At 46.8% G+C, this 23,287-nt stretch overlaps 1 protein-coding gene across 1 annotated transcript in view; it reads left to right on the forward strand.

Moving 5' to 3' along the window:
* Positions 1-23,287, forward strand: part of smad3b (SMAD family member 3b) — an 89,685-nt gene that overhangs the window by 37,542 nt on the left and 28,856 nt on the right. The gene's annotated exons all lie outside the window — the stretch shown is intronic.

Consider the following 23,287-nt stretch of genomic DNA (forward strand, 5'->3'; position numbering starts at 1 on the left):
AACGTAGATAAGTGGAACTAGTGTAGATAATGGTGTCCAGGTTGGCATTGGCAAGTTGAGCGTAATTCTGTATTAATTTTAATTTATATGCTGAAATTGTAAAATTGCACAATCCGCAGGCATTGCCACTTTCATTTCACTGCACATTGTGTTTGTGTACGTGACAAATAAACTTGACTTGACTTGACTTGTAAGGGCCTTTTCCGTGCTATATGACAAAGTGTCTTCACTCAGAGGGAAGTGATGGGGGCAAGATTGTTTTTAAAATTATTGGATAGGTTTGTCTTTTAATGAAGGATTAGGGAGGGTGGGGGGGAGAAATATGGGGGTTAGAATAGGAAAGTGAGGTAAAGGATCAGCCACAATTTAATTGAATGGCAGAGTAGGACCACTGCCTCAATGGCCTCCTGTATCAGTAAAATATAGACACAAGGAACCGCAGACACTGGTTTACAAAAAAAGACACAGAAGTGCTGGAGTAACTCAATGGGTCAGATAGCATCTTCGGAGAACTTGAATATATAAACACTATTGAAATGATGTGATTTGAGATTGAATTGAGATTGCTATATCTCTGGCGGACATGGATAGATGATGTTTTGGGTCAGACTAAATGTGTAAGAAGGAACTGCAGATGCTGGTTTAAACTGAGGATAGACACAAAAAGCTGGAGTAACTCAGCGGGACAGGCAGCAACTCTGGAGAGAAGAAATGGGTGACGTTTCGGGTCGAGACCCTTCAGACTGGTTATGGATAAGGGAAACGAGAGATTTTGATGTGGAGAGATAAAGAACAACGAATGAATGGTGATGTGGAGAGATAAAGAGCAATGAATGAAAGATATGCAAAAAAGTGCTGATGATAAAGGAAACAGGCCACTGTTAGCTGTTTGTAGGGTGAAAATGAGAAGCTAGTGCGACTTGGGTGGTGGAGGGGTAGTGAGAGAGGGAATGCCAGGGCTACCTGAAGTGAGAGAAATCAATATTCATACCACTGGGCTGTAAGCTGCCCAAGTGAAATATGAGATGCTGTTCCTCCAATTTGCGTTTAGCCTCACTCTGACAATGGAGGAGACCGAGGACAGAAAGGTCTGTGTAGGAATGGGAAGGTGAGTTAAAGTTTCCAGCAACAGGGAGATCAGGTAGGTTCAGGCGGGCTGAGCGAAGATGTTCCGCAAAACGATCGCCCAGTCTGCGTTTTTTCTCGCCGATGTATAAGAGTCCACAATTTGAACAACAGATACAGTAGATGAGGTTGGAGGAGGTGCAAGTGAACCTCTGCCTAACCTGAAAGGAATGTCGGGGTCCCTGGACAGAATCAAGGAGGAGGTATAGCGACAGGTGTTGCATTTTCTGCGGTTGCAGGGGAATGTACCGAGGGAGAGGGTGGTTTGGGTGGGAAGGGATGAGTTAAATAAGGAGTTGCGGAATGGTCTCTGCGGAAGCCGGAAAGGGGTGGAGATGGGAAAATGTGGTGAGTGGTGGGATCCTATTGGAGGTGGTGGAAAGAAGGGTCCTGACTTGAAACGTCACCTATGCATGTCCTCCAGAGATGCTGCCTGACCTGCTGAATTATTCCAGCACTTTGCATCTTCTCCCGCTTCAGGTTATGTTTTCAACATTACAGAAGTGACATCAATAGTATTTATGGATTCAAGTTATGAAAGGTCCAATCGAAATGCAAGCCTTTCCCCTTTCCTGGACATCCATTGCAGTAAAAGGAACAGTGTTAATGAGTATTAGTGACCATGGTGTGTTTCCAACTGGGCAAGCAGCCCACACCCAGCAGGGTGTTAGTTCACATTGACTGGGGTTTTGATGGTTTTGATGGTTTTGATTGATTGCTGAGTGAACTTGCATGTTGTGAAGCGGGCTGCAGAGAACACAGCAAAAATCATTGCCAACAAGGCACACTATCTCTGCAGTGAAACACACGCGTTCAGAAATCCCGAATTTCACTGAATTTTGGGCGTTGAATGCCGAGTGTTTAAGGAGCATCACTGCATCTAAACCCGGGCCTTTTTTCCAGCTCAATGTCCATACAGCAGCTGACCATTCTCTGGTTGTGTATGGGCCTCTCGGAGGCCAACGTCGCTTGAAAGCCAGGCAAATAACCCCTGCAGGTAGACACAAAATGCTGGAGTAACTCAGCGGGTCAGGCAACATCTCAGGAGAGAAGGAATGGGTAACGTTTCGGGTCGAGGCCAAGGGTTACTCCAGCATTTTGTGTCTACCTTCGATTTATACCAGCATCTGCAGTTTTCTTTCCCTAAACAACCCCTGCACTTTTGCTGAAGCCGTCATTTGTCGAGTCTCTGCAGCCTCAAAGTAAATAGTTCAGGTACATAAATCAACGTGTTCTTTTTGAAGTTAATTCCCTGCAATCTCCGGGAAGAAAACTATTTGAAAAGTACACACTTTTTTTGCATATTATTTGAAGTTATGCTAAGTATGTGCACACATTTCTTTTCCAATTATGTGTTTGGATCTGTTTTGGAAATTGAACCTAGTGGTTGCAATGAAGATTGTGGTTGTGTGTCATTAGGTGACTGAGGCAGGGATAACATTGTGCAGATTAGACACCATGGGAAGCAAAGCAGAATGTGAAGCAGTCATAGTTTTAATATATCCGTCTCCAAAGAGTTCCAACAGGCCAGGGCAGGCCAGAGTGTTCGATGTGCTTATGGTTAAGCTGCCTTTAGAGAAAAACCTGCAGGCATTTACAAAGTCTGCTTCCAATTGTGTTCCTCCTCGCAGTCAGGGATCCTCACCATGAGGATGAATATACTTGTCCATCGCTAAGTTTTGTCGCTCTCCTATCTTGGTCCGGAAAGGGGGGAGGAATTGCGGATGTGAATCATCCCATCTAATGATTGCTCAAGTCTTAGGTAGTGGTGTAGGTCAATTGGCCCCTTGAGCATGTGCTGCAACTCTAGAGCGTTGTGGCTGATCCAATCCTGGCCAACTCTCCACTCTCTCCCTTTACAGTTTAAAAATCCGGTGATTCCCTTCCCCCTCTACCTCCACGGTACTTTGAAGATCACAGTCTCCTCCCCTGGATGGATGTCTGCCTGTTTCAATAAGGTCATCTCCCCATTCATTTCAACCTGATGAAACTTTTTTTCATCAGTCCCATGCCCCAGGAATTAACATTGCACTGAATCTACACTGCCACCAATGCTTGTGTAGTTTTCTGTTCGTAAGGAGCGGCAAGGTGGCACAGCGGTAGAGTTGCTGCCTTGCAGCGCTTGCAGCGCCGGAGACCCAGGTTCGATCACAACTACGGGTGCTGTCAGTAAGGAGGTTTTGCACGTTCTCCCAGTGACCACGTGGGTTTTCTCCAATATCCTTGGTTTCTTCCCACACGTCCAGAGATATACGGTGGAAGGGAAGAGACTCGACAAGCTGGTCAGGAAGGCCAGCTCTGTCCTGGGTTGCCCCCTCGACTCAGTGCAGGTGGTGGGAAAGAGGAGGATGATGGCAAAACTAACATCGCTGCTGGACAACGACTCCCACCCCATGCAGGACACTGTCACTGCACTGAGTAGCTCCTTTAGTGACAGACTCCCTCACCCCAAGTGCGTGAAGGAGAGATATAGGAGGTCCTTCCTTCCCGCTGCTGTGAGACCGCACAACCAGCACTGCTCCCAGCAGACGAGTCAACAATAACAGTTAAGAACACACAGAAAACTGATGACAATTTATCCTTGTATTTACTTTTATTTATAATGTCTTGCTATCCACTTTGCTGCTGTAACACTGTAAATTTCCACAGTGTGGGACGAATAAAGGAATATATTATTATTATGGAAATTCAAACCTTTTTGACTTGCCCTTTGGGCCTGAGCTTGGACAGCTGGGCACCTGACACAAGTGACTTGGCCAGACAAGTTGATAAACCCTGGTCCATGAACCCCTTTGTGGTTAATGAAATAAATAACTTTTGAAAGTGTGCAGCAAGGCCACAAAAAGAAAGAAGGGTGCAGGTGAGAAGGAGAGCCAAGAGAAAAGAAAATAAGTGATTAGATGCAAAAATCGTAATTTAGATAGATGTTAATTAATTGCTTGCTACTCTCTCTCCCTCCCCCTATGAGTCTGTCCTCTGAGTGACGATTGCACTTCAATTTGGGCACCTGCCCAAAAAGGGCGGCACGGTGGCGCAGCGGTAGAGTTGCTGCGCTTACAGCGAATGCAGCACCGGAGATTCAGGTTCGATCCTGACTACGGGTGCCGTCTGTACGGAGTTTGTACGTTCTCCCCGTGACCTGCGTGGGTTTTCTACGAGACCTTCGGTTTCCTCCCACACTCCAAAGACTTACAGGTATGTAGGCTAATTAGCTGGGCAAAGGTAAAAATTGTCCCTAGTGGGTGTAGGATAGTGTTAGTGTGCGGGGATCGCTGGGCGGCGCGGACCCGGTGGGCCGAAGTGCCTGTTTCTGCGCAGTATCTCTAAATCTAAAAATCTAAAATCTAAAAATCTAAAATCTATATCTCCATATCTTGTACCTTTGAAACACCATAGACAGTTAAACTGATAATTGTGTTGTGGCAGTACAAATCATATTTGCTGTCTAAGAAATAAGCGTAAGCTACTGGGAAACCACAGGAGCACAGAGGACTATATCTGGAATAACAAAACCTCCATGGTGCCAAAGGAGGCCACATGCCCAGGAGTTTATTCCCACCTTCCTGCCCCCCACAGTAACGCATTGCGGTAATTAGTTAGCAGCTTCATTCTGACGCATTGATAGCTGACCCTTGCTCTTGCTACTGATTTCTGCTATTTCAGACACGTGGTTTGTTTTCAACCGGTGGTTGTAGAGATGTGGAAAACCAGATGTGAAGAGATTTAGGAGATTATTCCAGTGGTCTGTGGTCGGAACAAGATGCATATGTTGTGGACAGATTTAAGGGAACTTATCAGTTGTAATTATCCCTGTGCAAGGAGCAGATATTTGGAGCCACCTCTACTCAGCGAGTCAGGATCGTGCCTGTGGGGAAAGAGTACATGCCTACATTTACTTTCCAACCAGGAGTAAGAGGAGGCCATTCAGCCTGTTGTGTTCTGTTGTTCAGTGAAGCTGAGGGTGACTGCGTTCGCCCATCTTATCCCCATCCCTCTCAGCCCCTTGAATTAGACCACTACCCAAGCCAAGTCCAACAGGACATGACTACATGTGGTGCGTTGGTTCTGATCACAGGTTTGGATCAGTCTGTGCTGAGCAGGACAGGCTCGGTACCAAACCCAGGTCAGCATGATTTAAGTCCTAGTCGTACAGCATGGAAACCGTCCCTTTTGCGCAACTTGCCCCTATATCCCTCTAAACCTGTCCCATTTGTGTACCTGTCCAAATATCTTTTAAATGTTGTTATAATTCCTTCCTCAACCAACTCCTCTGGCAGCTCATATACCTCCCATCCAGTTTTATTGCAAATCTCCTCTGCTCTTGAATCGCCTTGCAACACAGTGAGTGAGGCCCCCCTGGAAGTTTGCTTGGCTTGGGTCAGACTCGGATAAGGCGTGGTTCAGTTTTGGTTTGGGTCAGATTCAGATAAGGCGTGGTCCAGTTTTAGTTTGGTGTCGACCATGGCCAGAGCCCTTTGGGTTTACGAATTTCAGGAGGGGTATTCTTGCATTGGAGGCAATTCAGGGAGGAATCGCTGGACTTGGAAGGATTTACTGAACCGGCTCCTGGGATGAAGGGGTTGGCTTCCTACAGTTGTGTAGAAGAATCAAGATGTGATATCGTTGAGGATTTTGTGGGATTGGTGCTGATTACCCTCAGTGGAAATGGGGTATGGTATCGGAAGAGCTGCATCAGTACCTAAATTGAACTTCAAGGACGTGAGGAAAATCGCAAGCCGGACAGCACGGAAATAGACAATAGACAATAGGTGCAGGAGGAGGCCATTCGGCCCTTCGAGCCAGCACCGCAATTCAATATGATCATGGCTGATGATTCTCAATCAGCACCCCGTTCCTGCCTTCTCCCCATACCCCCTGACTCCGCTATCCTTAAGAGCTCTATCTAACTCTCTCTTGAATGCATTCAGAGACTTGGCCTCCACTACCTTCTGAGGCAGAGAATTCCACAGATTCACAACTCTCTGACTGAAAAGGTTTTTCCTCATCTCAGTACTAAATGGCCTACCCCTTATTCTTAAACTGTGGCCCCTTGTTCTGGACTCCCCCAACATTGGGAACATGTTTCCTGCCTCTAACGTGTCCAACCCTTTAATAATCTTATACGTTTCGATAAGATCTCCTCTCATCCTTCTAAATCTGCTTCTGTTCTTGTGCATCTATCTTCATGCCTGCCGCAAGCTGTAACCGGAGGCGTGGTATATTGTTCCCACAGTGGAGCTCATCCAGCCTGAAGGACTTTATGCTGATGACTTGACGATTGGATTTATTGCCTCTGAATCAACTTGCGATCCCAGACAGTGTGTGGGTGGGTGTGCAGAGTAGTGGCTGGAAGATTATGTGCTGCCTGCCTTCACTTCCTGTATATTTTTGTAAGTCACTGATTCTCGTTGTTGTGGCTGGTGGCTGCTGAGCGTGGGATCTGAAGGCAGAGTGAGGCTTGGCTGAAACCCCCTCATTATTAGTGTGTTGGTCAGCGGGGGACCCTATCACCACTCCAGCTCGTTCTTAACTGGGTGGGAACAAGATTACCTCTCCTCCAAAGTCAACCATGTCATCCAGGGAATGTAGCTCAATTTTGTACATGTGTAAAATTGATCTGCTGGGCTTCACAGCGAAGGCATTTTGACGGGGTCCTTCATGATCTCAGGATGTCTCGGGCTTCTTTACAACACCTGAGATTCTTTCTGAAGTGCAGTTGTTGTTGTAATGTTGGAAATACGGCAGCCAGTTTTTAAGAAATTGATGGAATGATCACGATGATGCGGTGTTGTCTGTGTGGAGTTGATTTATTGTCATGTGTACGAAAATACAGTGAAACCCCTTTTTGCATGCTATCTAGTCAAATCACACTATGCATGAGTATAATCGTCATGGACAAATATAACAGCAAAGAGAGAAATAAACAGATTGCAAAATATGGTGTTACAGGTGCAGAGAAAGTACAGACAAAACAAGGTACCAGGACAGCAACGGGACCCTTAGTATATGAGAGGTCTAATCAGTGGTCTGATAACAGCAGGGAAGAAGCTGTTCCTAAATTTGCCGGTACATGCTTTCATTGTTTGCGGAGAGAAGGAATGGGTGATGTTAAGGGTCTCGACCCGAAACGTCACCCATTCCTTCTCTCCAGAGATGCTGCCTGTCCCGCTGAGTTACTCCAGCGTTTTGTGTCTATCTTCGATTTAAACCAATATCTGCAGTTCTTTCCTACACACTTCATGTGTCTTCAGCCCAGTTGGAGAAGGGAGAAAAGGGGACGATCGGAGTATAAATGGTCCTTTGATTACGTCGGCTGCTTTCCCGAGGCAGCGTGAAGTGCAGATGAAATCAACGAGTGGGAGGCTGGATTGCGTGATGGACTCCACAACACTCTGCAATTTCTTGCGGTCTTGGGCAGAGCAATTGATGTACCAAGCCGTGATGCATCTCTCCAGGATGCTTTCAGTGGTGCACCTGTAGAAGTTGGCAAGGGTTGTTGGAGACGTGCCGAATGTCCTTAGTGGTCTGAGAGGAAGCAGCAATGGTGTGCTTTCTGGGCCATAGCGTCAATATGGTTGGGCCAGGGCAGGTTATTGGTGACTTATATGCCTAAGAACTCTTCAGAGTATTGTGTTGGCTTCTTGTGTGCCTAATTGAGAGAGCCTCTGGTTGAATACTTTGCCAGAAAGGTGCTCTCTCTGATAGTGCAACCGTTGGTACTGGTTCATAGACTCTGTGGAAAAGTTTTAGAAACTGCAAGCTTCTGATTCAGTTGAAAGTGCAATCTACTGTTGAATGAACGAGGCAGATTCATTTTGACCGGGGGGGATAGTTTGATTACCCAGTAGTAATGCTCTTGGAATCTGTGACTGTGAAAAGATATCCTCTGGGGCACTGCTGGTAAAAGTAGGCAGAGGAGCACTGAAATGAAAGGATTTCTTCTCTTTTTTTTCTGTGAATGCTTAAATAGATTGCTGTTAAACACATTGGAAGGGGAGAGTGAGGAGTTGTATGATGAAATTATCAGGAAACTCTGCAGCTATAAATATAATAATAATAATAATAATAATAATAATAATAATAATAATAATAAACATTTATTTTATATAGCGCTTTTCCAAGTGCTCAAAGATGCTTTACAAAAACATTCATGACATAAAAACAAACAGACGAACTATCCTGACGGAGAAGCGGCGAACAAATAGCGCCAGCGTCCTCTCACGTCAGGGTCCGGCAGTAGACAATAAAGAACACAAGACACACAATTACAATTTTAACACAAACAGCCATCACAGTGATTGCTCCAGGCACACCCTCACTGTGAAGGAAGGCAAAGAAAAGTCTTATCTCCTCCTCATTCTTCTCCCGTGGTGCCACGAGGCGATCGAGGCTCCCGACTTTTGAAGCCCCCACCGGGCGATGGAAAGTCCCAGGGCCGAGCCGAGCAGGCCGATGAAGGTCCTGAGCCCCCACCGGGCGATGGAGAGTGCAGCGGCCAGGCCACGCAGGGCGATGAGGGGCCTGCGAGCGGGTCAATCAAACCTCGCGCTTTGGGGCGGTCGAAGCTGCTACGGCTGGAGCTCCCGAAAGCCGGTCGCCAGCCAGGGACCTGCGAACTCCAGATGTTGCGGTCTGCAGGGCCCACGGCCGAAGCCTCCGAGATGGTAAGTCCAGGCCCTGCGACCGGAGTCTTCAAGGTCGATCCCAGCTGGAGGCCGCCGACTCCACGGTGTTAGGCCGTAGCGCGAACGGAGATACGACACGATAAAGGTCGCATTTCCGTTGAGATTAGAAAAAAGGTTTCACCCACCACCCCCCACATAAACAGAGTTAAAAATAGATCAAAACATACATTTAAACGATGACAATAGACAAAAACAAAAAAAAGACAGAGAGACTGCCGGTGAGCCGCAGCTGCAGAACACAGCCACGCCCCCATATAGATCCAAACATTCCAACTAGCGAATAGAGTAGAATTTTGACCAACATGTTTTATTTAGCCGAATGCTATAATTTATCTCCGGATGCTGTGGTGTGTTCTGTTTGTTTTGATGACTCTTGCATCAGTCTTGTTCACTGGAGAAGCACTTCCTGTGCTTGGGATGGCCTAACTAACGGGCGGCTCGCTTGCTTTGAAGTTCTGTTGTTGTCATTTCCCGCCACCTCAGGGAGTGCTTCCTGTGACTGTAAGGAGTAACCAATAGCTCTAGTGTTTGAACAGTGGGATTATTTTGGTGCCCGATGAGGGGGGGGGGGGGGGGGGGGGGGGTGAAACAGCGGGAGGTGGGCAGCAGAGGTTTCCCTCCTGAACCTGCTTGCAGTACGGTGTCCTTGTGAAAGGAAGGATTTGGCGGTTACTTACACTTCCTGCGCTTGGCGGATTTATATCCACAACATTATCAGGTTTTTAATAAGAAACAAAAACTTCTTGCTATAATCCAAAGCTAACTTTTGGAGTTATATCAGACTCCTCCCAAACAGTAGACAGTAACAAGTTACTGCAGATGCTGGTTTACAAAAGAAGTCACAAAGTACTGGAGTAACTCAGTGAGTCAGGTAGCATCTCTGGAAAACATGGATAGGTGACATTTTGGGTCGGGGGTGAAGAAGTGTGCCAATGCAAAAGTCGCCTCTCCATGTTCTCCAGGATGCTGCCTGCCCCTACGAGTTAATCCAGCACTTGGTCTTGTCTTCTTCGCAAACAGTAATGGGGGTCATCATTTCTGAGTCAAGAGTGGAGAGTATTTAATATTCTTATGCACCAGGACCGAAACATCACAGCAAATCGCCTTCCTTCCAGTGGGAGGTTGACGTGAGAGCTGAGGTTGGTAGATGATCTGGGTCAGGGTATCTAGATGTGGGGCGGTAGGCTTGAGAGGTTCAGAGGCAGACACCACTACCCAGTTGTGAAACCTCTTTTGTTCTTGGGTTTGTGATGTAGCTTTGGTCAGTGTGGTCAGGGTGTTTGTGCCAGCCGCAATAGTGTGGTGTGTTGCTCAGTCGGTCCCTTCTAAATTGGCAAGTTAGCATTGATTTTGTTTGGCACTGAGTGGAAACGGGTGGGAACCCCAGCAACTTACCAATGAGTAAAGGTTCCATTTGCTCTCGCCATTCCTGACAGTGTGCTGAAATAACTGATCTTCCTTACTCTGGGATCGACCAGAGTTTGGCGAGTGAATTCAAGCAATGGAAAATTACTTCCAAAGCTTCCCTAGCGATATACGAGACTACTTGCACAGATCAGTAAATTTCTAATTTCACAGTGGGCGGCACGGTGGCGCAGCGGTAGAGTTGCTGCCTTACAGCGAATGCTGCGCCGGAGACTCGGGTTCGATCCTGACTACGGGCGCCGTCTGTATGGAGTTTGTACGTTCTCCCCGTGACCTGCGTGGGTTTTCTCCGAGATCTTCGGTTTCCTCCCATACTCCAAAGACAAGTCAAGTCAAGTCAAGTCAAGTCAAATTTATTTGTCACATACACATACACGATGTGCAGTGAAATGAAAGTGGCAATGCCTGCAGATTGTGCACAAAAGAATTACAGTTACAGCATATAATAAGTTAATAAGTTACTAAAAATAAATAGTGTAGACAAAAATTTAGTCTCTGGAGTTATACAAGTTGACAGTCCTGATGGCCTGTGGGAAGAAACTCCGTCTCATCCTCTCCGTTTTCACAGCGTGACAGCGGAGGCGTTTGCCTGATCGTAGCATCTGGAACAGTCCGTTACTGGGGTGGCAGGGGTCCCTCATGACCTTGCTTGCTCTGGATCTGCACCTCCTGATGTATAGGTCCTGCAGGGGGATGAGTGTAGTTCCCATGGTGCGTTCTGCCGAACGCACTACTCTCTTCAGGGCCATCCTGTCCTGGGCAGAGCTGTTCCCAAACCAGACTGTAATGTTGCCGGACAGGATGCTCTCTACAGCCCCAGAGTAGAAGCAATGAATGATCCTCAGAGACACTCTGAATTTCCTCAGTTGACTGAGGTGGTAAAGGCGCTGCTTTGCCTTTCCCACCAGTGCAGCAATGTGCTATGCCCACGTCAGATCCTCTGTGATGCGGACTCCCAAGTATTTAAAACTGCTCACCCTATCCACAATAGACCCATTTATCTCCAGTGGCGTGTACGTCCTTGGATGTTTAGCCCTTCTGAAGTCCACAATCAGCTCCTTTGTTTTAGTGACATTCAAGAGGAGGCTATTGTCCTGACACCAGAGTGCCAGATCAGCCACCTCCTCCCGGTAGGCTTTCTCATCGTTGTTGGAGATCCGGCCCACCACCACAGTGTCATCAGCAAACTTGATGATGGAGTTTGAGCTGAACCTGGCCCCACAGTCATGTGTGTACAGGGAGTACAGTAGGGGGCTAAGGACGCAACCCTGGGGGGATCCTATGTTCAGGGTGAGGGAGCTAGATGTGTGTTTCCCCATCCTGACCACTTGGGGCCTGGCGGTGAGAAAGTCCAGGACCCAGGCACACAGAGGGGTGCTAAGCCCCAGTTCCAGCAGCTTCTCAACCAGTCTGCTGGGGACTATTGTGTTGAATGCTGAACTAAAGTCAATGAACAGCATCCTCACATAGCCCCCCTGGCTGTCCAGATGAGAGAGAGCGGTGTGTAGAACCTGGGAGACCGCATCATCCGTGGACCTGTTCGGACGGTATGCGAACTGTAGTGGGTCCATGTTGCGAGGAAGGAGGGCGCAGATGTGCTTCTTGACTAGCCTCTCAAAGCATTTCATGACAACCGAGGTGAGGGCCACCGGTCGGTAGTCATTTAAACACGCTAGAGAGGCATTCTTTGGCACCGGTACAATGATGGATCTTTTGAAGCATGCAGGGACCACGGACTTGGCCAAGGAGAGGTTGAATATTGTGGTGAGCACTGGAGCAAGCTGAGTAGCACAAGACTTTAGTACCCGCCCAGATATACCATCTGGGCCTCCAGCTTTCCTCGTGTTCACACACGTCAGAGCCCACCTCACCTCATGCTCGGACACCGAGAATGTGTGCACATCCCCGGCGGTGGATCCCCCTCCAGCCTCGCTAGCCAGCGCCCCTTCGGTGCTCTTTTTAGACGGCGAGCTGGTGGTGTTACCCGTCTCAAACCGTGCATAAAAAGAGTTCAGGTCATCAGCTAAGGAGGAGCCGGCACTTCCGGTTGAGGGGGTGCTGGACCTGTAGCTAGTTATTGTCCGTAGCCCCTGCCAAAGGCGCCTGGTGTCCTGCTGCTCCATCTGTGACTCCATCTTGTCCCGGTATCTCCTTTTTGCATCCTTCACTGCCTTTCGCAGTCGGTAGGACTCTCCCTTGTAGTTGTCCATGTTGCCGGATGCCAGGCCAGAGTTGTAAGCAGCGATGCGAGCATTCAAGGCCACGCGAATAGACCTGTCCACCTAGGGTTTTTGGTTAGGGAAGATCCTGACCCTTACTGTGGGGATGATGGTATCGGCTATTGTGGCAATGAAGTCCGTAACCGCTTCCGCAAACTCACTGACGTCTCTGGAACTTTCTTGGAACATATTCCAGTCGACATCGCCCAGTGCATCCTGCAGCATGGCCTCTGAATGGTCAGACCACCGCTTTACGTCCCTCGTCACTGTCGCTTCCCGTACTATCCGTTGTTTATACTCCGGCAGCAGGAAAATGGCAGCGTGGTCAGATTTCCCAAAAGGAGGGAGAGAAACGGCCTTGTAGCCTTTCCTGAACGGCGTGTAGCAGTGGTCCAAAGTTCTATCCCCCCTGGTGACACACGTGATGTGTTGGTGGAAGTTGGGCATGACCTTTTTGAGATTCCCCCTATTGAAATCTCCAGCCACCAGCACAGCCGCATCAGGGTTCTTGTTTTGGTGTCGACACCAATGTACATGTATGTAGGTTAATTGACTGGGTAAATGTAAAAATTGTCCCTAGTATGTGTTGGATAGTGTTAATGTGCGGGGATCGCTGAGCGACGCGGACTCGGTGGGCCGAAGGGCCTGTTTCCGCGCTGTATCTCTAAATCTAAAATCTAAAATTTGTTCGGTCGGATGCAGTGTCAACGAGGAAGTTGGAGAAAAAAGCACGCTAGTAATGCGTACAATGCTAGGTAGGCCCCAGATTGAGAAGTGTGTGCAGTCCTGGTCACCATCTCGGTGCAGTGGCATTGGAGAGGGTGTGAAGAGGGTTTAGCAGGATATTGCTAGGATTGGAATATTGAGGAAAGATTGATGAGCCGGGGTATTTTACATTGGAGCAGAAGAGGGTGAGGGGGATTTGAAGTACAGGAAGTTCAGCCCTAATGCTGTAGTTGCATTCCTAAGCAACCTCATCGTAGGAGATAACGTTCTAAAGACAATTGTGTCATTGGAGGAAAGTGGTGAGGGGCTGGAAAGTTTCAGACTCGGAACAAAGTTATTTCACTGCGGGATTTTCAAAAATAGCGATGAGACACAAGGAAGTGCAGATGCTGGGTGCTTGAACAAAACACAAAGTGCTGGAGGAACTCTGCATCTGAGGGAATGGGCAAACAGTAGCAATACATCTTCAATAGCAATACATTTGTTACTACAAGCCAAAAATACTAAAGGCTATATGATACATCGTTTAACAGAATATCATCGCACAAGAGGCAATAGTGACGAATGTTTATCAATCTCAATGGCCAACCGTGGTTAAAGTAGTAAATATGTTCTTAAGAGACACGGTGTCTGATTACTGTGGAGAAGTTATGTGGAAATGGTTTTCCCCCACCTATACTGTTTAAATCCAAGACAGCATTTTTTCTGCCTGTCAATTTCCAAAGTAACTTTAAGTGGTTCTCTGGTTCCTGATTGAAATCTTGTCATAACCAATTGTATTCCCTAATTCATCGCTCATGCTTGTATCCAATTTGCGTTTTGGAAACACAGTTATAACGGGACTGCCTGTATATAAAACTGGGGGACATTAAATAGGGAGAACCTCTATCCTTTAGAAAACAATTAAAAGCAGAGGCCATCGATGTAAAGTAATTGGTAGAAGGATTAAAAAAGAGCCACGGAATTTTGTTTTCAACCAGTTTTTAGAAAAGGGGCAGATGGTCATAGAGTGATACAGCTTGGAAACAGGCCCTTCAGCCCAACTTGCCCACACCGGCCAACATGTCCCAGCTACACTTGTCCCACATTCCCGTGTTTGATCCATATCCCTCCAAACCTATGTTTGGTCCTATCTATGTACTTGTCTGTTTCTTAAACATTGGGATAGTTCCAGCCTCAACTACCTCCTCTGGCAGCTTGTTCCATACACCCACCCTCCTTTGCGTGAAACAGTTACCCCTCAGATTCCTATTAAATCTTTTCCCCTTCATCTTAAAACTTATGTCCACTGGGTCTCGATTCATTTACTCTGGGCAAGAGACTCTGTGCATCTACCTGATCTATTCCTCTCATGATTTTATCCGCCTCAATAAGATGTCCCAGAGTGGAAGACCTCATCTCTCCCTCAAAGGGTGGTGGAAGCAGTCTATGAATATTTTTAAGCCAGTGGTAGATAGATTCTTGAGAAGCAAAAAGGTGAAAGGATACCATGGGTAAACTGGAATTGAGGTTATAGTGCAGTCATGTACTTATTAAATGGCGGCAGGGGCTCGAGGGGCCGAGTGGTCCACTCTGCTTTTAGTTCCTATGTGAATTTGTGTTTACATTTGTGTGAAGAACCAATAGACTGGAATTGGAAGAGTGCGAATGATTTGGAGCATTGTAAGGGTGAGGATATTGGGAGATGGAGGGGGGGCCGAGGATAACGAGAGATGGGGGGGATTGGGGGATTGGTGGTATGAGGAGAGCAGGAGTTTGAGCAGGGAGAGAACATTGGAGGGAATGTAAAGGTAATGATGAGAATATTGAACTTCAGGTGTATTTAAACCAGAGCCAATGTAGGCCAGTGCATATAGGCTGACACGGGAATCAAGGATTTGTTGGCCACGTTATGAATCGCCAGTCCAAAGAAATGGACTGACAAACGTCTTAACTACAGATACCCCTGCTGATGTGGGGCTTTTACCCCCCCCCCTGTGCATCCCCTCCCTACCCCTGCTGATGTGGGGCTTTTACCCCCCCCCCCTGTGCATCCCCTCCCTACCCCTGCTGATGTGGGGCTTTTACCCCCCCCCCCTGTGCATCCCCTCCCTACCCCTGCTGATGTGGGGCTTTTACCCCCGCTGTGCATTCCCTCCCTCATCTCAATAATACAGGACTAGCAGGATCAACACCTGACTCCTATCCAGTGCGGCACTTCCTCCAGACACCAGAGCCTGACTATATCTCTGCTGCTTCCTGCAATTGCATTTCCTGCACCTAGATTTGGCCCGTGAATGGAGAGTGGCCACTAAAGTGGGGGAGACTGTTGTCTACACCAGTGATGTTGTCTCCTGGAAAGACGTTGGAAGGAAAATTAGGAAAAGAGAGTGTTCCTTTTGCAGAGCGTTAGAAGATGAGGTCCTTGCAGCTCCTGTTTGAAGTATTTAAATAGAGCAGATCTGTGTGTGTGTGTGTGTGTTTATTTTACCAACTCTTTTAACTTCTAAATTAAGCCCTGGATTTTTAAACATGTTAAAAATAGTGCTATTGAACAGTTCACCGCTGATTGCAGCGCTGACTCGTTTAATGATTGGCCAAACTGTTGCCACAGCCTTTTGAAGGTGATGTTACTTGTGTCTGGTGCAGTGACTGTTGTGGGTTAGAGAGGTTAGATTCCAGCAGCATGCTCTCCCTTCGCACTGCTGATGCCAAGTGCCACCTGTTCCTCCACCTCCTGACTCGAGTTATTCGGCTCTCCCCTCCCCCAGCCCAGTAACCTACCAAACCCCAGTGTGGAATTAAACTTTTCATTTTAAAAAGCAATTTGCTAGCATTATGACGATTTTTTCCCCCACTGGTTATTTGCCTCTTGAGAGGGTCCCCTTGAGCACAGTAAGCTTTTGGTGGAAGAAAATGTAATATATTCAGAGGTCTTGCATGTCTGCCACTTTAATAGCAGCACGGTCCTTATTTCAACACACTGCTTTAAAATAGTGGAGAGGGTTGGCCTGCAGTGCATGGTGATCCTTGACTGATGTATCTAGTCCTGCATGTTTCTGAAATAAAACACAGCAGCAGCCTTTGAGCCATCTGGCTCATGCCATTGCTCATGGACCAGTGTGTAATTCATGGAAGGGTTAAAGGAGACATGAGGGAAAAAGAGTGCTTGAAACCTGCAGTGAAAGGCTGGTGAGAAAACATTCATTCCAAGTAGAAAAGTGTCTGGATGAGAACTTGAAAATTTCTCATTATAATTTACCAAGCTGTTCCTTCTGCCCTCCTTTAAGCAACTTTACCTTTTGACATTTGGGCGACACAGTGGCACAGCGGTAGAGTTGCTGCCTTACAGTCCCAGAGACCTAGGTTCGATCCTGACTAAGGGTGCACCCTGTGTGGAGTTTATACGTTCTCTCTGTGAGCACATGGGTTTCCTCCCACACTCCAAAGACGTACAGGCTTGTAGGTTAATTGGCTTCTGTAAATTGTCCCTAGTGTGTAGGGTAGTACTAGTAGATGACAGCTGGTTGACACAGACCCGGTGGGCCAAAGGGCCTGTTTCCGCGCTGTATGTCTAAAGTCTAAATACCTGTGTGTTGTGTGTACCACGACTACACTTAATCATCATTTTGGATTTTGCATTTATTTTTCCAAGTCTATATTTGATGAAGGTGAACTTTACAATAACTGATCATATCCTTTGACAATGAAAAAACATTGTTTGCTGTAGCAGGAAGTTTATGCATGCCATCTCATTGTAAATTATGGATCTTTTATAGCCCAGAAACAACTTTTTTTTTCTTTCTCTCTCACCGCCTTTGTAAAGTATAATGGAGACTAATTTACCCAGCAGCTGTAGTGGTTGGGAAATGGCCATATACTGGGCCTGTGAGTTCAGCAAGCATTCCGTCTGGTCGCTAAATGCTTTATCTATTCCTGTGCACAAAGAGTAAGGTGGCCCTCTATTCCATAACGCAGACCTGTTTCACTTTTCCCCTTGGTGATCCCAATCTTGATGAGGATTCCATCTGCATCATCAGCTCAGTTGTGAACGATGTGGAGCAGTGTTTTAAACAGGGCAGTGGTGGGGCCTTTGTGGACAGTGCTGTCAGCCTTCCAGAGTGCTTTGGAGACCTGAAGACATCTAACCCAGGTTGGTAACCCAGTCGCAGTACTGTGATGATGCTTCTCCAGTGCTTTTAAGCCTATAAAGCTGTATGTTTGGCCGAAGTTCATGAAAAAGATTATAAAAGTGCACGGTCTTTAAAAAGTTAGCAGTTGGATCAAAGATTTTCCACAGTTGTTAATGTGTCTCTGATTTCAGAGTGCCTGCTATATTATCCACCGTGTCAAATTATTTGGGGGACTTGCGTGCATGTTGCCAATCTTTGCAGGTGTTTTTGTCTCCAATAACATTGAATAAATGCTGGAGACCCCTGGAGCCTCCGTTATAATGAGCTTGCATCTTGTTGCACATGTGGCTGTTAATTCTATTTGTGTGTTTTGACCAGTAGCAAACTGTTGCGTTTCAGCTACCAATTTCCTTTTTCCTCTTTTGAAGCTGTTTATAAGAATTCTAGCTGAGCACATCAGCTGTAAAACTCCTTGAAGCAGCTTCCTGGACAATGGGTCGCATGGAAGTGCCGCTGGTAAAATTAATGCCGCACAGCGTCAGGGACCCGGGTTTGATCCTGACCTCGGATGCTGGCTGTACAGGGTCATTCTCCCTGTGACCAGATGGGTTTTCTCTGGGTGCTCTGGTTTCCTCCCACAACCCAAAATCGTGCGGGTTTATGGGTTAATTATCTTCTGTAATATTGCCCCTCGTGTGGAGGGAGTGGATGGAAAATATGATAACATTGAACTCGTGTGCACTGGTGATCGATGGCCATTGTGGACGGTGCGCTGAAGGGCCTGGTTCCATGCTGCATCTTTAAAACATAAATACAATAGATTGGGTCAGTTTGCACTCTGTTTCCATGTGTGTGTGTGTGCGTTGTGTCTGCGTGTGTCTCTCAATTCCGTGTCATCTTCAGGGCAACGTCAAAACGTTTGAACCGACCATTAACAGACTTCCACTTGTTTACAGGAAGAGGTAACGTTTTAACCCATACCCCTGCTAAACATGTTCCTGCACACATGGTGACCAACATTGATTTTGGGCAGGTTTCAGCTGTTAGCCAGGGCATGTGTGTGACTTATGCTGAACCACCGAGAGGAAGGTTCAGCGTTTTTGTCTGCCTGTAGAGAGAAGATGAAAGAGGCTGTGGTGGTACTCTCCCACGAGGCTCATTGGGGCAATTCTAGTTCCATGGAAAGGATTGTGACTTCTCAGCCGAGTCCAGGGTCAGCTGCCAGGATTCAAGTGGCTCATCGAGAATGAGATTGGGCTACATTTTCACAAGACAGGTTTAGAAGAACTATCCCCAGCATTTCTACCAGAGGAAACAGTAGGCTTTTATTTAAAGATCAGTCATTCATTGGCACTGCAGATTATGTTTGTAAAAGCTGTGGACTGCCCGGTCCAAAAACGAGGCCGACCCAAAAGCGGATGGGCGGTGACTCAAGGTCTGAATGGTTGGCAGGAGCCACGTGTAGGTATTGGATTCACACAGACTCCTGGAACAGACAAACATGTTGCTAACATGGAGAATAAAAGCAAGCCGACTCTTTACAAGGTCAAATTCTGCAGTAGTTTCTAAGGTTCCATTTCAGCATTCAGCCTTGCAAACCTGCATGCAAACTGCAGTGTTGGCTCCAGCAGAACACAAAGTAACACAAATATTCCTCTTTTATTTCTCATTTTCTCTAATTTTCTCCATATTTTTCTCATGTTTCTCTACTTTCTTTCCCTATCTTGCATTTTTCCTTTAATTTCTCTCTTTCCCTCTAATTCTCTCTCTCTCTCTCTCTCTCTCTCTCTCTCTCTCTCTCTCTCTCTCTCTCTCTCTCTCTCTCTCTCTCTCTCTCTCTCTCTCTCTCTCTAATTCTCTAATTCTCTCTCTCTCTCTCTTTCTCTCTCTCTCTCATCTCTCACTCTCTCTCTCTCTCTCTCTCTCTCTCTCTCTCTCTCTCTCTCTCTCTCTCTCTCTAATTCTCTAATTTTCTCTCTCTCTCTCTCTCTCTCTCTCTCTCTCTCTCTCTCTCTCTCATTCTCTCTCTCTCTCTCTCTCTCATTCTCTAATTCTCTCTCTCTCTCTCTCTCTCTCTCTAATTCTCTCTCTCTCTCTCTCTAATTCTCTAATTCTCTCTCTCTCTCTAATTCTCTAATTCTCTCTCTCTCTCTCTAATTCTCTAATTCTCTCTCTCTCTCTCTAATTCTCTCTCTCTCTAATTCTCTCTCTCTCTCTCTCTCTCTCTCTCTCTCCCCCTCTCTCTCCCCCTCTCTCCCCCTCTCTCTCTCTCTTCCCCTCTCCCTCGTGTTCTCTCTCTCTCCCTCGTGTTCTCTCTCTCTCCCTCGTGTTCTCTCTCTCTCCCTCGTGTTCTCTCTCTCTCCCTCGTGTTCTCCCTTCCTTTCACATCCAATATCCTTTCCCTTTGTATTTCCTGCAGCATCCTGCCTAATCCTAGTCCCAGTTATTTGCAATGGGTGAGGGGCTCACAGGTGGGGATGTTTGTGTGGAATAAGACTGAATGGCTGCTTAGGAGCCAGATTCTTCAACACTGAGATAAAGGAGGGGTGCAAGTTCTCGGCAGACCCACGGTATTCAATGGAGCCAGACGGGAACCAAAGATGAGTCGGCTTCAGATTTTAAACACATGGGCGCAGGAAGTTTTGGGACATAAATGAATGCATCACTTTAACATGTAATAGTCAAATTATTTGTGGCTGGGGCCTTACAGTTCTGGGTTGAGTGGATAGTGAGCAAGCCTGGGATTCTGGGCATCTACAAATTATTTGCCAAGGTCATTAGGTGAAGGTAGTTCTGCTCGCGACCTTGGTACAACATTCGTACACATGGTTAAGAGTGCCTGATATAAGGTAGGATGATCGCTGGTTTGCAAGGGGACGATTTGGAACAATGTCATAAAGATGAGGCCTAGATTTGATTATTGAATAAAGTAGCACATGATTTCACTTTCACTTTTTTTCAAAAGGCTGATTATAACTGATAAAAAGTTTTGAACTCTGGCCCAAATCTTCTAGACTTTGGGAATATCCAAGGGCATGACTGAACCTTTTAAATATGCAGCGATGTTGATAAACCTCTTGACTGTCATCATGACCTGTATTAGCATGCCTGGTGGTGTATCAAAACAGTGACTCCTTTCTCTCTCAAGTTCTCCAATATCTGTGTAGAAACAGGTCTTGGAGAGCAGCAGGGGACAATTCACCCAGTGGGCAAGCTGCAAAAGGGAGAGAGTGGCGGATATCACTTGCCCAGGGAGATACATTTCTGTGTCACTTTTACATCCTTGTCATGCGTGACGTGTTACTGGACTTTATGATGCGATGCCTCTTGAAGAGTCGCCAGTTCTGTGATGTGTGAAACATTCCAACCATTTTGTAATATCGCAAGCTCCCTTTAAAGAGCAGCGTGATCATTCATTCTGTATTGTTTTGCTTGAGCGATTAAATATTGGCCGGGATTATGAGGAGAACTCTGCTCATTGTTAAAATGTTGCCATGGGATTGTTGTTCCATCTTGGGATAATAAAGGGGTCCCCAGCTGAGCTTTTCCTCCAAAAGGGGGCACAACTGGTAGGGCCTTGCACAGCGGCAACATTGGCACTCCTGGATTCGTCCACCTAAACTGTGGATGTTCTGTCACTGAGTACATTCAATGTTGAGACAGTTAGATGTTGCGACTCTAAAGAAACCTATAGATTGGGGATCAGGTGGGCAATTATTGATTGATGTATAATATCAACTATGAGGGTACAGGAGGGACGCAGCGGTAGAGTTGTTGCCTCACAGTGCCAGAGACCCGGGTTCAATCCTGACCTCAGGTGCTGTCTGTGTGGTGTTTGTACGTTCTTCCTGTGACCACGTGGGTTTCTTCCAGATGCTCCAGTACCCTCCCATGTCCCGAAGACTTATGGATATGTAGGGTTAGTTGGCCTCTGAAAATTGCCCCTGGAGTGGATGTGAAAGTGGGTTTGCATGGAACTAGTGTGAACAGGTGATCAGTGCGTGCCGTGGACCAAAGGGCCCATTTCCATGCTGTTTCACTGAACTAAAACTACATGGTGGAATCTTTGCTGGAGCAGCACTGGGAGACTGGCAGAGACTTTGTGCCTGGTGTCTTCTGGAGAGGGAATTGAACACAGCCGACTGATTCAGAGCTGGAAGTGCACTGCAGTGAGGTCCAGCCAAGCATCAGTTAGAATTGGCTTTATTCTGCACAGACCAGGGATCGTGCGTCTGACCTACTGGGTCTGAATGTTACGTGACTGGTCTGAGCCCCTGAGATGTGCTCAGCATATGTATTTGTTTGCAGCCCTGTTACTAAGGAGCAAAATACTGGTTGTCTCATATGTGAATGAAACTTGTTGTGACACAGTAACTTGCATGTGGCCCACGTAAACATTCCAATTGAACCTTGGCCGGGTTCCTGGATTTGGCAATCTGATTAAATGTTGTGCGGTTACAGCAGGAATAATATTTCTTCTAAGCTTCAGCGCTCCTCACTTGAATGTCATTCCCCTCTCTCTTCCTGGGACCTCGACTTCTTCCTCTCACCGATCAATTTTCTTTCCAGTCTTTCCAGTAATGCTTAACATCTTCCACTACCTCCCCCAAAGACGTGCCAGGCATATATTTCATGGGGACTTCTGATCTCCACGGCTCTGTAGATGGGGCATGTATGAACCCGCCCGTTGCTTGGGAAATCCTCAATTGTCTCCTGGGCAGGAGCGATGTCTGCAGACATTATCTCCACCTGCAACCCCAACAAACAACATGGCCATGCAAAGTCATGCCCACATCCTAACTCTCTTATCATCCTGCGTAAAACACAAAGTGCTGGAGTAACTCAGCTGGTCAAGCAGCATCTCTGGAGGGACTGGAGGTGACGTTTGAAGAAGTGTCCCAACCCGAAATGTCACCTGTTCATTTCCTCCACAAATGCTGCCTGACCCGCTGAGTTAATCCAGCACTTTGTGCTTTATTCAAGGTTCAGCATCTGCAGTACCTTGTGTCTTTCATTCGACTTGTGCTGTTATCAAAATTCTGAAGCACCCACCTTATCGTTCGAATTTCCATCCTATAAAAGTCCGTGTTAGCAACACCAGGCCCCAGCCTTCATCAATTCTGTACACTTTGTTAGCGCCTTCAAAATCATTCAAACTGGTCACTCACATTTTTCCCCAACTTAGCCGTGGTTTTAATCTTTGGTGGGCATTCGTTACCCAACACTATGTTCCTGTATCTTGGAATCCACCCAGCCAAGATGGCTGCCACTTGTACAGTCAGCCGTTTTCTGCGACTGAGAGCTTCCTCCAAGGCAATCAGCTGTCACCAATAATGTTGCAGCCACTGAGAAAGCATTACATAAATCACAAAGACCATCAAAGGCATCCTTGAGCTTTAGACTTAGACAATAGACAATAGGTGCAGGAGTAGGCCATTCGGCCCTTCGAGCCAGCACCACCATTCAATGTGATCATGGCTGATCATTCTCAATCAGTACCCCGTTCCTGCCTTCTCCCCATACCCCCTGACTCCGCTATCCTTAAGAGCTCTAGCTCTCTCTTGAATGCATTCAGAGAATTGGCCTCCACTGCCTTCTGAGGCAGAGAATTCCACAGGTTTACAACTCTCTGACCGAAAAAAAATTCCTCATCTCCATTCTAAATGGCCTACCCCTTATTCTTAACTGTGGCCCCTGGTTCTGGACTCCCCCAACATTGGGAACGTGTTTCCTGCCTCTAACGTGTCCAACCCCTTAATAATCTTATATGTTTCGATAAGATCCCCTCTCATCCTTCTAAATTCCAGTGTATACAAGCCTAGCCGCTCCAGTCTTTCAACATATGACAGTCCCGCCTTTCCGGGAATTAACCCAGTAAATCTATGCTGCACGCCCTCAATAGCAAGAATATCCTTCCTCAAATTTGGAGACCAAAACTGCACACTTTAGAGATACTGCGTGGAAACAGGCGCTTCGGCCCACACAGTCCTCGCAG

The sequence above is a fragment of the Rhinoraja longicauda genome, chromosome 33, assembly GCF_053455715.1.
Source record: "Rhinoraja longicauda isolate Sanriku21f chromosome 33, sRhiLon1.1, whole genome shotgun sequence".
Classification (NCBI taxonomy): domain Eukaryota; kingdom Metazoa; phylum Chordata; class Chondrichthyes; order Rajiformes; family Arhynchobatidae; genus Rhinoraja; species Rhinoraja longicauda.